Below are 14,780 nucleotides of genomic sequence, written 5' to 3'. Positions count from 1 at the left end.
CCGATCTTCACAAATATGGTATTAATAAAAACTAGAGATCATGGCGGAAAAAATGACACCCCATACAGCCCCGTAGGTGAAAAAATAAAACCGTTATAAGCGTCACAATAGGCCCATTTTATTAATATTTAATTGCCAAAAAAAAGGATTTCATAAAAAAATATATGTATAACATTAGAGAATCTGTGTAACCTGCATATGGTTGTGTTCGGGCTGACCTATAGAATAATAGTGTCATGTCGCTGTTACCATATAGTGCATTACGTAGACACAGGAACCCCCCAAACGTTACCATATTGCATTCTTTCTTACGATTTCACCTATTTATATCTTCATAAATAATATATTTGGAATTCCATCATACATGTTATGGTAAAATGAATGACGCCATTACAAAGTACAACTATTCCTGTAAAAAACAAGCACTTACATGGCTTGTAGATAGAAAACTGAGAGTGCTAGAGCTCTTAGAAGGGGAGGAGGGAAAAACGAAAGCACTAAGATCAAAATTTGCACGGTCCACTGGGTCATTTTGGGCCTGGTCCTCAAAGGGTTAAACAAAGCTATACTTACCAGAAAAAATTCAGGTCCAGTCTCCCGAAGGCAGCTTTTTAGTCTTCTGCTAGTTGAAAAAAGAGACTAAACACATGAAGTCTGACCTGTACAGAGAGACACGGCTCAGGGTGTCCATCAGTCACATGACTGCCTTCTCTGTGAGCGCTCAGATGGCCTGGGAAACATGCAACTTCATGTGTTTAGACCAGTGATGGGCAACCTTTTGAGCTTGGTGTGTCAGCATTCGGCGAAAAAACGAGTATAACTCGAATGGTGTGTCACTTCGAGAAAAAACACCATAATTTTGCTTTATTTGTAGTTTAAATAACAAAAATACTTAATTGTAATATGCAACTGTACTTAAAGTGGCACTATCAGCAGGTTCAGCCGTATGAACCTGCTGATATGCCACAGTAGATCATTACCTGAGAAGTGCAGGGCTGCTACAAAATCTTCTCTTCTCCCCTGCATTCCTTGGATAGCTCCTAATTACCCCTATGCTAATGAGGGGTTTAGGAGCATTTGGGGCGTCACCCTAAGTGCCACCAGCGTGGCACGCCCAGTCCGACTCCCCCCAACACCCCGCCCCCCCCATTGACGCTCGCTATGCACACATGAATATGCATAGTGGGGGGCACAGAGCAACCCCTCGGCCCGCCCGGAGCAACCCCCTCCTGTGCTGCCTGGCCCGCCCTCCTCCTGTGCCATTCAGCTGACAGACGATCAGGAACCGATCAAGAGGGGGCTCCGGTTGGCCGTGCGCAGCTACTGTGCCGGCTGACGTCACAGTAGCGGTGTCCTGGCGGTACGTGGGGCGGGCAATACGCGTGGTTGGGCTGCACTGTAAGGATGCTGGACTGCCTTGGAGCTTGCATGCGGCCGCATACTTTTCTATATGCGGCCGCGTGTCAGTGGCTATGGCTACGCGGGGCAGTGGTTCACCATCAGGGGCTTAGACTCTTTGACGAAAAAAAAGCCATAAAGGGAAATGGTCATCCGATGATATTCTGTAGAATTATATTCTGCATCAGCAAATCACAGAGCAGCTGTTATTTTTCAAGATTAGGACCTGAAATGAAAGCTGAAGTTTGGTCAGCTGCATTGGACAGTTTTACTTTTAGACAGTTTTCTTAAATAATACCCATTGTATTTGTAGATTTAGCCGCGGATCCACACTGTTTACACAGCAAAATCCGCGACAGCTGCTAATTTATTACATATTTTGCCTTCTCTGTAGTGTTACATGCAGCATATATTGACATGCTATGGGCTCTACCGCATGGAAATTTATTTGCAATTTTTGAACACAGTGAGGGAATAAAAAGTGTGACATGTGTGAAAACAAAACTATTTCACCTTTTAACAATTCATTGTTAAAAACACCTAAAAACACAAAACAAAAAAACCCTCTGCATTATGCATTAGGAGTCCTGAATCTCGATTGAAAATGAATTTATTCACTATAGAAATTTAAATAACTGTCTATGAAACGTGCAGTAATTGGTATAAGTTAATGCCTTGAGGAAAGCGTTCATGCACAGACCCTTGCCCCTTTTTGTGAACAAGTCTGGTTTGTCTTAAAAATTATGTTTTACTAGTGAAAATGTTATATACTGGAAATAGAGCTTGGTCTCTCTTTTCCCCCAGTGTGTGGCTGAGATTTATACACATACCATCTACTTTGTTTCTTCTGTATAAGGGTGGGTTCACACTACATAATTTTCGTGGATAAACTCCGCGGAATTCCATCGGCTGTCCGTGCTTCTTTCCGCCGTCTCCATAGACACCATTCTATGGGCCGACGTATTCCGATATCCGCCAAAAGAAGTGACATTCCGCGGATAGCGGAATACGCCGGCTTATAGAATGGTTTCTATGGAGCCGGCGGAAAGGCGCGCGGACAGAGGAATTCCGCGGACATTATCCGCAAGACTTCCTCAGTATGAACCCACCCTTACACTGCAGATTTTTTCACACTGATCTGTTGTAGGAAACCTGCAGACCATCCGCCTCACATAAACAGATGTAATGTTGGGGGGTCCTATGAGACAGCCCAATGCATAGGTCAAGCAATATCCTTGCAGAGCTTTGCTTTAACCCCTTAGTGACCGCGAATATGACTTTTTAAAGCAGTCACTAATGGACCTTATTCTGATCCCATCAGCTTTTTACGTCTGATTTAGAATAAGTGTTTCCTGCGCTGGCATCACAAGGGGTTAGCTGTCAGTATGACAGCTGAAATCCTGCTGTAACGGGTTCTGATCGTGGGTGGGGCCAGCCTATTCCAATGGTCGACGAGGGGCGCGGCCTACGTGCTAATCACATGGCACTGTGGGTGGGGCTAAGTGGCACAGTTGCCGTGAAGCCCTGCCCAGGTAGCACAATCCACAGATGATAAAAGATCACTTTTAACTTGAACAAGCACCATGACATATGATGTAAAATAAGGTATGATAAATGCTAAATTTACACTTTACATCTGTGTAGAGAAGTCAGAATGCAAAAAGGGGATGACAGTGTCACTTTAAAGTGGTTATCCAGTGAAAATCTTTTTTTTTTCAAATCAACTGGTTTTAAAAAGTTATATAGATTCAAATATTTCCGTACTTACTAGTTGCTGTATGTCCTGCAGGAAGGTTTTCTTTTCAGTCTGACACAGTGCTCTCTGCTGGCATCTCTGGGAAGACTTGAGATTTAAAAAAAAAAAAAAAAAAAAAGTAAATTACAAATCTATATAACTTTCTGAAACCAGTTAATTTAAAAGAAAAATATTTTTGCCAGTGTACTACTTTCTGGGGTAAATATTATTCATACACTTGGTTAAAGTGTAATGGATATTTTTATTTTGGGTGCAATTTCACTCAGTAAGTTGCATGCAAACCATGCAACAGAAAGTTCTTTGTCTTGTGGCAGTTTTGATATTTTTTTCACAAAGTGCAAGCTTGGAGAATAGTAATTTCTTAAATTTAACAGCACTAACCTATCCCCCAGTGCCTCACTGGGTCCCTGTCCCAATTAGAGCTCACAATGTAAATCACCTATCTCTATGCTTTGGATATGGAAGGAAACATGAGTTCCAAATCCCAAAAATGGAAAAGCATGTAGTTCATCTAGGTTACATTGCCGACTGCTTTTTCTTGTAAGCAGCACTGTTGGGAGCGTGTGTTCACCAGTAAAGCTGCCCTGGAGCAGCACACATAATAGGACAGTGGGGGGAGGGCTGGGGGTTTCGTTTTATAGAACTCTGTGAAAGAAGAAACAGCTGTGTCCAGGGCATCTGCCTCTTACCTTGAACTGGCTGTGACCTCCAGATGAAGCCGCTGTCCAGTGCATTTAGGGAAAACTCTCTTCTCACACTTACTTTGGATTTGCACATACTTGAGAACTTTAAGACTTCACCAGTAGGAGCTCCTGTGATATTTTACTTTAATCTAATCCTTTGGCTTTTTTTCAAGATCTAGGCCGTGGCTCATCTACATGGCCCAGAAGCCTCCTGACCTATTCAGATGTACCCATAGACTTCTATAGAGAGGACTCCTATACCAGAACCTTTAGAACACTGTTACTTCTATATGGTGCAGTCTGATTTGATTGCGTCTGCATGAACATAGCACGTGTATATTCACCATATATGTGCCAGCAATCGATTTGACCAGGCTGCAACAATCCACACATGGTAAAAACTGTATAAAACCCTGTAATTTGCTGCTTAAAATTGCAGCAATTCACTGTCCTTCCCATGCTTGGCTGCATTATGTACAGGCACCACACACTGTTTTTGGAATAGTTGCTCTCATTAGAGTGCTGTTTAACTCTCTTTTCCAGAGCGCACACTTCAGAGTTGCACACTACTTTTGACATATACTTTGGTAGGCATCAGTGTACTTTTATTTAGTTATTTTTCTCCTTCTGCTGGTAAGAGTACTTGCCTGTGCTTTCTAGTACCAGGGTATCCCTGTGGCAATATATTCCTAACATGGAGTATAAATACTTAGATTCCAAACATATTGTGGAGAAGGAGAAATCATTGCAGCGTATTGAGGAAAATCCGCTTACGTTTGTGAGCAGTCCACCTACTGCTAATGTTCCCAACATGCTCTGGAGTAGGAGTGTGTACTTTCTGCTGACAGCAGCAGGATTGCTAGAACAGCAGCAGTCACTCCCTGAATAAAATGCTGTCCTTCTTGTTTTCCCATAGAGTTCTCTATGCAGATTTCTATTTAAAGCATAGTTTTTCCAATCTATGCAAATATACTTAATGTGTCCTGTTTAAATATATATAATATATTTGTAAATACTTCCTTGAGTTTCAGTGGGGATTGTCTTGAATATGGTAAAAGTACTGTAGTATTTAATAATTTGTTTGCTTGGCACATCTCCGCATTGTCATTTTGGCTCCAGGGAACATCACATGCCAGAGAAAGCAAACTACTGTATAGTTATAGTCAACTTTTTCAATCTGGGTGTTAATTGGTTACATGATCTGTAAGAGATTGCCATCCTAATAAGGCAACGTGTTTACTTCAACTATGAGTTCTTACTTCAATGTGCAAATCTACTTTTAAGCACTTTGGTAGTTGTAGTGGACCACACACAAAGAAAAGACCTTCATGCAGTGTCACCAGGTGCCATCTAGTGGTCTGGTTGAGGATTTATTCTTATACACCATTAGGATAATGTTTTCTCATCCAGATGCAATTTTGTTCTAAACCTAATATACTTACAACTGTTCCTGCTCATTCTTGCACATTGTCATGTATCATGATTTTTTTCCCCCCTCTGCCATATTGATAAAGCAAGATGTTTTTTTTGAAAATTATAGCACGGAAACACAAAAGGAAAGGGTGGGGCAGGCACACAATGTAAGCTCTAATTTACAAGCCTTTTGTCACCACAGATCATGCATTTTTTTAAAGGAAATCAAAGAAATAACATTGAAACTTTTTAATTGTCCTCTCCCAAATGTAAATTCAAAAATCCCTTCAGCATCCAGTCTGCAGGTGATATGCTACATGTTACCCCTCCCTTTTTATGTCACTAGTAAATATTTAAAGTCCAAGCCCTTCCATCCCTAAAAGATAAAGCACTGTGACACATTGTGTCAGGATAGATTCCAAATCATCTTCCTGGGTATGCGTTTAAATTTCACTTCTTTTGAGGGGATAGCAGAACAGAAACACAGTAGGAAAGATAGCTAAAGGATGATTAGGAGTGGTGGGCAAATGGTTTGTGTTTGCAGTAAATAAAGGGCTTTATGTGTTCACAGCACATTTAGTTACCTGACGATTCATATACAAGAATTTAATATCCTCTTCATAGGCTAAAACTGGGATGTTTATTATCCAAATAAAATAAAACTGTTAAGTAACAAGCTAGTATAATTAAAGGGAACCCACCCAACCCGTTAATGGAGTGCATGATACCCCCTCATGCCGGACCAGTCGATGGGAAATTGCTGCTGCTTCTCTTTGCGATCATTATGCTAATGAGCAGAAATGAGTCCGATGTCCATAGGAAATTACTGCACAGTCAGGAAAAAGGTGTTGTCAGGATTGGGGTACAGCAGAAAATAGATGTAACAATTTATAAGACCAGGAGTAACAACAGCACATAGTTATGTAAAGGGATTCTCTCATAAAGACAGCGATCCGATAAAAATTTAAATGCACAAAACATTTATGTGTGCACTCACCGAACCCCTGTAGATGATTTGACTAATTTCCTTTACATCATGGCACCCGGCCACGAAACTACATCTCCCAGCATGCATTGGTATCAGCCTCTTGTAGTAACTGCCCATCGCTGGCTCATTCTGCTTCTGCCTTGCACAGTAAACACAGTATGTATATCTATCTATCTATCCATCATCTACATAGATCAGAAAGATGAAACAATTGTGTTTCATTTCCCCTGTACTGCTCAGGAGGCTGTCACTGTTCTGTTTCCCCATCCCTTGACCAGGTGCTCACTTTATGATATTAGTGGTTGGCGGGTTTACAAATGAGGTGTTAGAGCTTGCCTGGCAACAGAAGAGACAGAGATGATGTTACCTGGGTCTCAGAAGGGAGGGGGAGGAGAGAGAAGCCAAGACAGAGTGGACCAGGAAGTGAGGATTTTCAGCAGCTTCAGGCTGGGTTCACACTACGTATATTTGAGGCTGTATATTTGAGGATGTATAGCAACCAAAACCAGGAGTGGATTGAAAACACAGAAAGGATCTGTTCACATTATGTTGTAATTGAGTGGATGGCCGCCATTTAATGGCAAATATTTGCTGTTATTTTAAAACAACGGCTGTTATATTGAAATAATGGGAGTTATTTACCGTTATATGACGGCCATCCACTCCTGGTTTTGGTTGCTATGAGGACCTGACAAGAGGACCAAATACTGCCTGAAATATACCTAGTGTGAACCCAGCCTCAGGGTGTAAGTCAGGATATGCTGCAGACAAAATAGCTTAGAATATGGGTGATGATTGAACCGTGTTACATTTTTCTAAGTGCGATACCGATACCAGCTTTCTTATTTCGATACTCGATACTATTTCAATACTAAATAAAGTTTGAAAAAAAAAACCTGTAAAAATACAAATATACTGTAATTCCCCCCCCAGCCCCCAGACTGCGAATATGATGCCCTTATGTACAACATTTTTATTTATCTGACTTTTTGATCACTTTGATACATTTTATCGTTCTGACAATTATGCATGCAATGGTTGCCAAATACATGTATGTTCCTTTTTTTTTTTTTTTTTTCACTTATTTTGAAAGAACAAAAAAGGGAAAAGGGGGGATTATTGGAACCTTTTATTATGTTTTTTTTTTTTTTTAAACACTTTATTTTCCCTCTACCTCGCAGCATACCTCCCTATGCACTACAATTCCCAGCATACCTTCTTATGCACTACAAGTCCCAGCATACCTTCTTGTGGGGAGTTGTGCACAAGGAGGTATGCTGGGAGTTGTAGTACATAAGAAGGTAAGCTGGGAGTTGTAGTGCACAAGGAGGTATGCTGGGAGTTGTAGTGCACAAGGAGGTATGCTGGTATGTGGTGTCAGGAGGCTGCTGCACAACTGCAACTCCCAGCATACCTCTTTGTGCACTACAACTCCCAACCTACCTCCTTGTGCACTACAACTCCCCACAAGAAGGTATGCTGGGGGTTGCAGCTGTCCATTAGCAACCTCCTGACACAACAACTCCCAGCATACCTTCGTATGCACTAAAACCCTCACATACCTCCTTGTGTATTGCAACTCCCCACAAGAAGGTATGCTGGGAGTTGTAGTGGACACTGAGATATGCTGGAACTTGTAGTGCACAAGGAGGCTGCTAATGCACAACTGCAACACCCAGCATATCTTCTTGTGGGGAGTTGTGCACAAGGAGGTATGGTGGGAGTTTCAGTTGTGCAGCAGCAACCTCCTGGCACAACAACTCCCAGCAGCATACCACCTTGTGCACTACAACTCCCAGCATACTTCCTTGTGCACAAAGAGGTATGCTGTGGGTTGTACTAGTGCACAACGAGGTATGCTGCTGGGAGTTGTAGTGCAGCAGCAGCCTCCTGACACAACTCCCAGCGTACCTCCTTGTGCACAACTCCCCACAAAAAGATATGCTGGGAGTTGTTCCACTGTGCCCGCGGGCTCTGGGGGGATGGCGACAGGATTGTGGAGGGACCCCACTGCAGCGGCAGGGCCTGGTGGGAGAGCTAAAGGGTGCAGGGAACCCTGCTGTATTAGTGGGTCCTGGAGTGTGCGGGGGACCCCCGCTGCATCGGCGGCTCCTGGAAGGTAGGGAACTGGAGGGTGCGGGGGATGCCGCTGCACCAGCCGGTCCCGGGGTGGGGAGACTGATAATGGTTAAATGACTGCCGCCCGCGGGATCGCGGGCCGCAGTCATTAGCAGTGGGGGCCACTCCATATGCAGCAGACCTCTGCTGCATACGGAGCGGCTTGGGAGTGATTAAATGCCGCTGTCAGTTGTGACAGCGGCATGTACAAATAGCCGACACTAGCGATCGATATGTGCCGGCTATTTGAAATCCGCGTCATATGCTTTTGACCTACATAAATGTCACATACACCCTGTTTCCCCGAAAATAAGACATCCTTTGAAAATAAGGGGTCGTTCACACGTAGCAAAACTAGCGGAATTCCACGGCAGAATAGCCTCCCTGTCATAATTGGAGCCTATGGGAGGCGTCCTCACAGCGTCTCTCCGCGCTGAAGAATGAACATGTTCATTCTTCAGCGCGGGGAGAGCAGCAGCGCACGCCTCCCATAGACTCCCATTATGATAGGGAGGCTATTCTGCCGTGGAATTCCGCTAGTTTTGCTACGTGTGAACAACCCCTAAGGCATAGTGGAGGAGTTACAGGATAGCTTAAAATAAGAAACGTAACACCCCCACCGCTACCAGGGTTATGTCTGGTTATGCTGGTTTGTAATGGCAACTACTGTACAGTACATATTAAATGTTCATTTTTTTTTTTTGTTAATTCTTCTTCATGAAAAAATAAGACATCCCCTGAAAAGAAGACCTAGTACGTCTTTGGGAGCAAAAATTAACATAAGACACTGTATTATTTTTGGCCTTCAGGCAGCTATAAAGGCAATATTCATTTTTTTAAAGAAATATACAGTAGATTTAAATCTATTAACATTAGGAAGGCAAAGTATATGTTGCTTTTTATGGAAGTTATTTTAATTTAGTTTTTAGAGTTGCTATTTCCAAAGCCAGCCAGCAAGTGGCAGTGTGTCACCACAGTTTTCACTTATTCACTTGTAGCATAGACGTCAGCATACATCTTTCAGTAGTTGAACCATGAAATAAGGCATCCTCACACCTCAGCTCTGTTTCTCTGCCATGTAGCATCGGCTTGGTCATTTGTGGCATTTTACTAAATAATGGTTGCAAAATATTTACTTTTTATGTGAAGCAAATGACCTGTGTGAAAATACTCAGCACTTCTGTCCGGTAAGGGTCACAAGTGAGGCCTATGTATTCCCATATTTTCAGAAGGTAATGAGCAGCTATTATATATGTGCATTTGAGAATGTGAGTTTAGAGCCTATGGTGGGCACTAGGGATGCACGATGCACCGAAATATCAATACTACTATTGATATTCCGGGGCAAAAAACGATTCGGTACCAGGATTTCCTGGTATCGATACTTTATGTTAATTTGCATAATAGCGCAGTATAACATAAAGTATAAAGCAGAGAACACGGCCAGCGGCTATCTGAGCGCCGGCCATGTTCTCTGTGTCCCGCCCCCTGCTCCCACTTGTCATGTCTTCGGTCCCGTGCAGCTTCTGCCCCCGGTGGCACCAAATTCAAATTGCCGGCAAACAGCGATGGCTTGTGCCGGCTATGTAACTGTATACATGCCGCTGTCACAACTGACAGTGGCATTCTCCCATCCTGAGCGCGCTGTATATGCAGCAGGGGTCGGCTACTATGTGTAACAGACCCCGGCTGCTAATGACTGCATGTAACCCTTTCAATGCCGCGATGTAATGTGATCGCGGCATTGAAATGGATGATTGACAGGTGACTGTGAAGTGTCCGATCGGCACCCCCGCAATGTGAGTGCGGGGGGCTGATGGGTCACCTCACAGCCTGAGGTCCGCACTCACCTTCCCGGTGTCTCTGCTGATAGCAGAGCACTGATACTGATCTATGCAATGCTACAGCAATAATATGTAGCATTGCATAGCTCAGGTCATCCAAAGGGCAGAGCAGGGTCAGCGGCAGGAGAGAGAGAGCAGCGCGATCCGGGTGAGGAGGACGGAGGGGGAGGCTGGAGGAGACGCGGCCATCTAGCAGCACAGGATTGTGAGGAGGAGCGGCAGGCCGGGCCGTCGGGAGACTCCCGGGGCAGACATCAGTGAGGGTGAGGAGGGGGTTGGTCGTGCTCTGACTGGGAAGGGAGGGGGGGGGGCTGTAACCTGATTACCCTGCCGCCCAAATAAACAAGTGTGTGTTGCATGGCTATAATCCCCATTATCCCCTTAAAGCTGAAGTGTATTACATTACTATAATCCCCCTGATGTCTGGTGTGTGTTACATGACTACAATCCCCATCATCCTCTGATAGCTAAAGTGTGTGTGTTACATGACTACAACCCCCACCATCCCCCAGATAGCCGAAGTGTTACATGACTACAGCCCATATCATCCCATCCCCCTGATAGATGGTGTGTTACATGACTACAACCCCCATTGTTCCCAGATAGTTGGAGTGTTAATGTCCTTACTATAAAATTATCACCTTCCTGATCACAAACGGTAAACAGTGCAAACGCAAAAAAACACCCAAGTTCAGTAGCACATAAAAACATGCTACTGAATAAAACTACAGATCATGGCACAAAAAAAGACCCCTCACACCACAGCCAGACAGGTAACAGTGTTAGGAGTGAGAATAGGGCAATTTTTAAAGCACATTTACTTTAAATAATGGAAACTTTTTTAAAGTAATAAAATTAAAGGAATGTGAATTGGTTCGTTACGGACCTGATGGGGCATGGGGCATGGTCACCATGCTCAGCCATCTTATAAACAGACTGGCCTCAGAGCAAGACATGGAGGAGGGGAGTCTGATTAGCTGCTGTCAGTAAGTGCAATGAGTACACGTACTAATACTGTACACTGAATAATTTTACTACAAAGTGGCAAACCCATTTAAGGGTTTCACAATATTTTCTCCCCTCCATCCCTAAAAAACAAAACCAAAACATTAAATATATACATTGTGGGGGAGATTTATCAAACTGGTGTCAATTAGAATAGTTGCCCCTAGCAACCAATCTAAGGAGTCTGAAGAATTAAAAGTGGAATCTGACTGGTTGCTAGGGACAGCTGAGCCAGTTCTACTTTATACCCCTTTGATACATCTCCCCCTGTGTTATATATATTATATATTTTATTTGTATTTTTTTTTTTTATTGGAGAAACACTGTGGCCCCACTCTATACTGTAATTAGCCGCAAGACTGTATGTCCCACTGTTAGGCTCCTATACTGTAAATTCCCCTGCAGTTAGGCCCCCATACCACCTCTGTAGTTCCCGCATACTGTATATATCCCCTTGTGCACAGTGAGTCCCCCTATACTGTATACCCCCCCTCCCATATAAAAGTGCCTGCACTATTAAAGGGAAACTATTAGCAGGTTAGATGAATAACCTACTCATAACTCCCTATTGTGCGTGGGGCACTGAAGATATGCTCCTACCTTCATCCTTGGCACCATTCCTTTGCAGTTCTTAATGTAATTGTGTTTCTGGTAAGGAATTATGAGCACTGGTGGTGGGGCTATAGTGGATGGTCTACTTCATTCATAATCATTAAAAGGAGCGGGCTGCCCAGGGGCAGGTCGGCACTCTGGAGGTTGGGCAGTGCTCCTTACTGGAGACACAATTACACTAACAGCATGGGAATGGTGCTGAGGAGGAAGGTGAGAGACATACCTTCATCCTCTGCACCCCAGATTTTTTTTGAGGAAGTGTTCCCATCTTTGTCATTTATGTCAGGGACACCTATAAGGAGAACAGGAGTTTTGTGATCTCCATGAGCTAATTCAGTGGAGCTGTGCACACCATAAATGTCAATGGAAATGGTGGTCACTTTTGTGTATTCTAATCTTTACGTAACTCAATAGGAATTATGGGAAGGGCTAAATAAACAACTCTTCATTCTTTTTATCACTTACATATACTGTAGTGAATTGAATCGTATAGGACAGACTGCTGCTGTGAATCATTAAATGTTATTTATTTACCTTCTCTGTCCCAAACTGCTTGCCTTTGTGGCAGAGCAATGAATAAAATAGTTTTATTGTCTAATTACCTGCACACTGATGGCTGGAACGCCCCCTAGAAGCCAAATTCTGACAGTGGATAGTCTGCTTTACCCCATTACACTGTGTATGGAAACATATTTAGAAATGGAAAGGTTTATTCTCAGCCCTTCTGAGTCTAGAACATAAGAAGTTATTAGAAGACTGCACTGAAGACCTTATGTCAGACGGAATAGTTATTCTGTGTATAAATAAAACTTAAATGACTGAGATAAGTAGGTACGCTTCATATTCCCTCTTCACATGGCATATGGGGTCATCTCTATTGCTGTTGTATTGATGCCATCTAGCACATTTCAGGCGCGGTGCCTAAGGAAAAGCAATTCTAGCTATAAAATTGATATAGAGAAGCTTGACATCACAGTGTGGTACAGGTCTTGTGCAGAGTCATTCTATATAGCTGCCTTTTGCAGATAAAGCTGATCTTGTAGAAAGGCTGTATCCCACAAATAATTCCTTCTCAATTTCCTGAAGGCCTTGAAGTTTTTTCAGATGAGTCCTTCAGTCAAGTTCTTGTCTATTATTGCTGTGACTTTAGAAAGCGAAAAGTTCTGTTTACGCTTTTACTGTGACCCTTTAATTGAGCAATGAAAATTTTACGTTTCGGTTTCCTTCTCATCCTTTTTCTTGTTATGGATGTGTTTATCCGATTGACAATTTGGTTGAACTCTAAAAAAAACTCATCGGTTTAGGAGATCATTGAGCTGCTGACAATGGTCATTTGTAGAATTATAGAGTGCAAGACAAAAAGTGGCAGTGATCTGTGGACATTGGCAATACATCTTTCCAAAGACTTTTGACAGTTTTGTTTTCATAAGGAAACTTTTGAGTTTGGTAAACACATTGTTTTACATTATCTTACCAATAAAGTGCTATTTAAAATATAACTTTTATTGCCATTTAATTAAAACTACCTTAATGCAGTGAGTACCAAGAATATGAAAGACTTCAGAAGAGAAGGATTTAGGGGTAGTAATTTCTGACAGCCTTAAAGTGTCACTGTCGTTAAAATTTTTATTGCAGAAATCAATAGTCCAGGCGATTTTAAGAAACTTTGTAATTGGTTTTATTAGCCGAAAAATGAATTTTTATCATGAAAAAGCAGTTTGAAGCTCCCCCCCTGTCTTCATGGTTTTCCTATGGAGATAGAAAGTAAAAGCAGCAAAACAGGGCAACAAAGAGTTAATTTACATTCACATCCCGAGGTCTCTCCTTTGACAGGCACCATGGACCTATCTGACCTCTAATTAGGGCTCTGAATAGCTCCCCCACTGAGCAATCCTTTGTTCTCAGCTCTCTGCTGCCGGCTAATCTCGCTTCTTCCCCCTCCCCTCTTCATAGACCAGACAGATCCGACTGATGAAAAAACAGTCGATATTTTCTGATTCTGAGGAGTGGGTAGTAGAAAGGAGAGGAGGGGGGACCTGGGAAAAGGCTTTTTTACATGCAGATAATGGCAGATTTGGCTAATAGACCCAATTACAAAATTTCTTAAAATTGCCTGGACTATTGATTTCTGAAAAAAAAAAATAATAATTTAACGACAGTGACACTTTAAAATGAGTCACCAGTGCAACCAGGCAGTGGGGAAAGCAAATTGTGTGCTGGGGTGTATAGCTAGAGGTATAACCAGTAGGAAGAGGGAGATTGTGATCCCGCTGTATAGAGCTCTAGTGAGACCACATCTGGAATACTGTGTCCAGTTCTAGAGACCTCATCTAAAAAAGGATATTCATAAAATAGAACAGGTCCAAAGACGGTCTACAAAAATGGCAGAGGGTGTGAGGCATAAACCATATCAGGAAAGACTTTAAGGATTTGAATCTGTATAGTCTGGAGGAAAGAAGGGAAAGGGGGGACATGATTGAAACCTTTAAGTATGTTAAAGGACTAAATAGGGAAGTTTTTTAGTAAAAAACTGAGCTCAAGAACAAGAGGACATAGTGAGAGGTTATCTGGGGGAAAAATCAGAAGCAACGGGAGAAAAAAATATTTTACTGAAAGAGTTAGTAGATACTTGGAACAAACTTCCAGCAGATGTGGTTGATAAATCTACAATAACAGAATGTAAACATGCCAGACATATATCTATCCTAAGGTAATAAGAATGTAAAAACTAAAAGGGCAGACAAGATGGACCCAGTGGTCTTTTTCTCCCGACAATCTTCTGTTTCTATGCACTACGGACATGTGAATGAGGTCTTAGAGAATCCACTGCTCCAACAACAATAAAATAGTAAACTTTATTCAAACGTCTTAAAACTTGATAACTTTTTCCTGTTATCAAGTTTTAAGACGTTGGAATAAAGTTTACTATTTTAATGTTGGAGCCGTGGATTCTCTACAATTAC

At 42.4% G+C, this 14,780-nt stretch overlaps 1 protein-coding gene across 5 annotated transcripts in view; it reads left to right on the top strand.

The window, feature by feature from the left end:
• ZNF516 (zinc finger protein 516) overlaps window positions 1-14,780 on the top strand; it is a 108,338-nt gene that overhangs the window by 75,036 nt on the left and 18,522 nt on the right. The window lies entirely within an intron of this gene.

This window comes from Dendropsophus ebraccatus, chromosome 2 (assembly GCF_027789765.1).
Source record: "Dendropsophus ebraccatus isolate aDenEbr1 chromosome 2, aDenEbr1.pat, whole genome shotgun sequence".
NCBI lineage: Eukaryota > Metazoa > Chordata > Amphibia > Anura > Hylidae > Dendropsophus > Dendropsophus ebraccatus.
The sequence above is the reverse complement of the archived record's forward strand: the minus strand, read 5'-3'. Positions and strand labels throughout refer to the sequence as shown.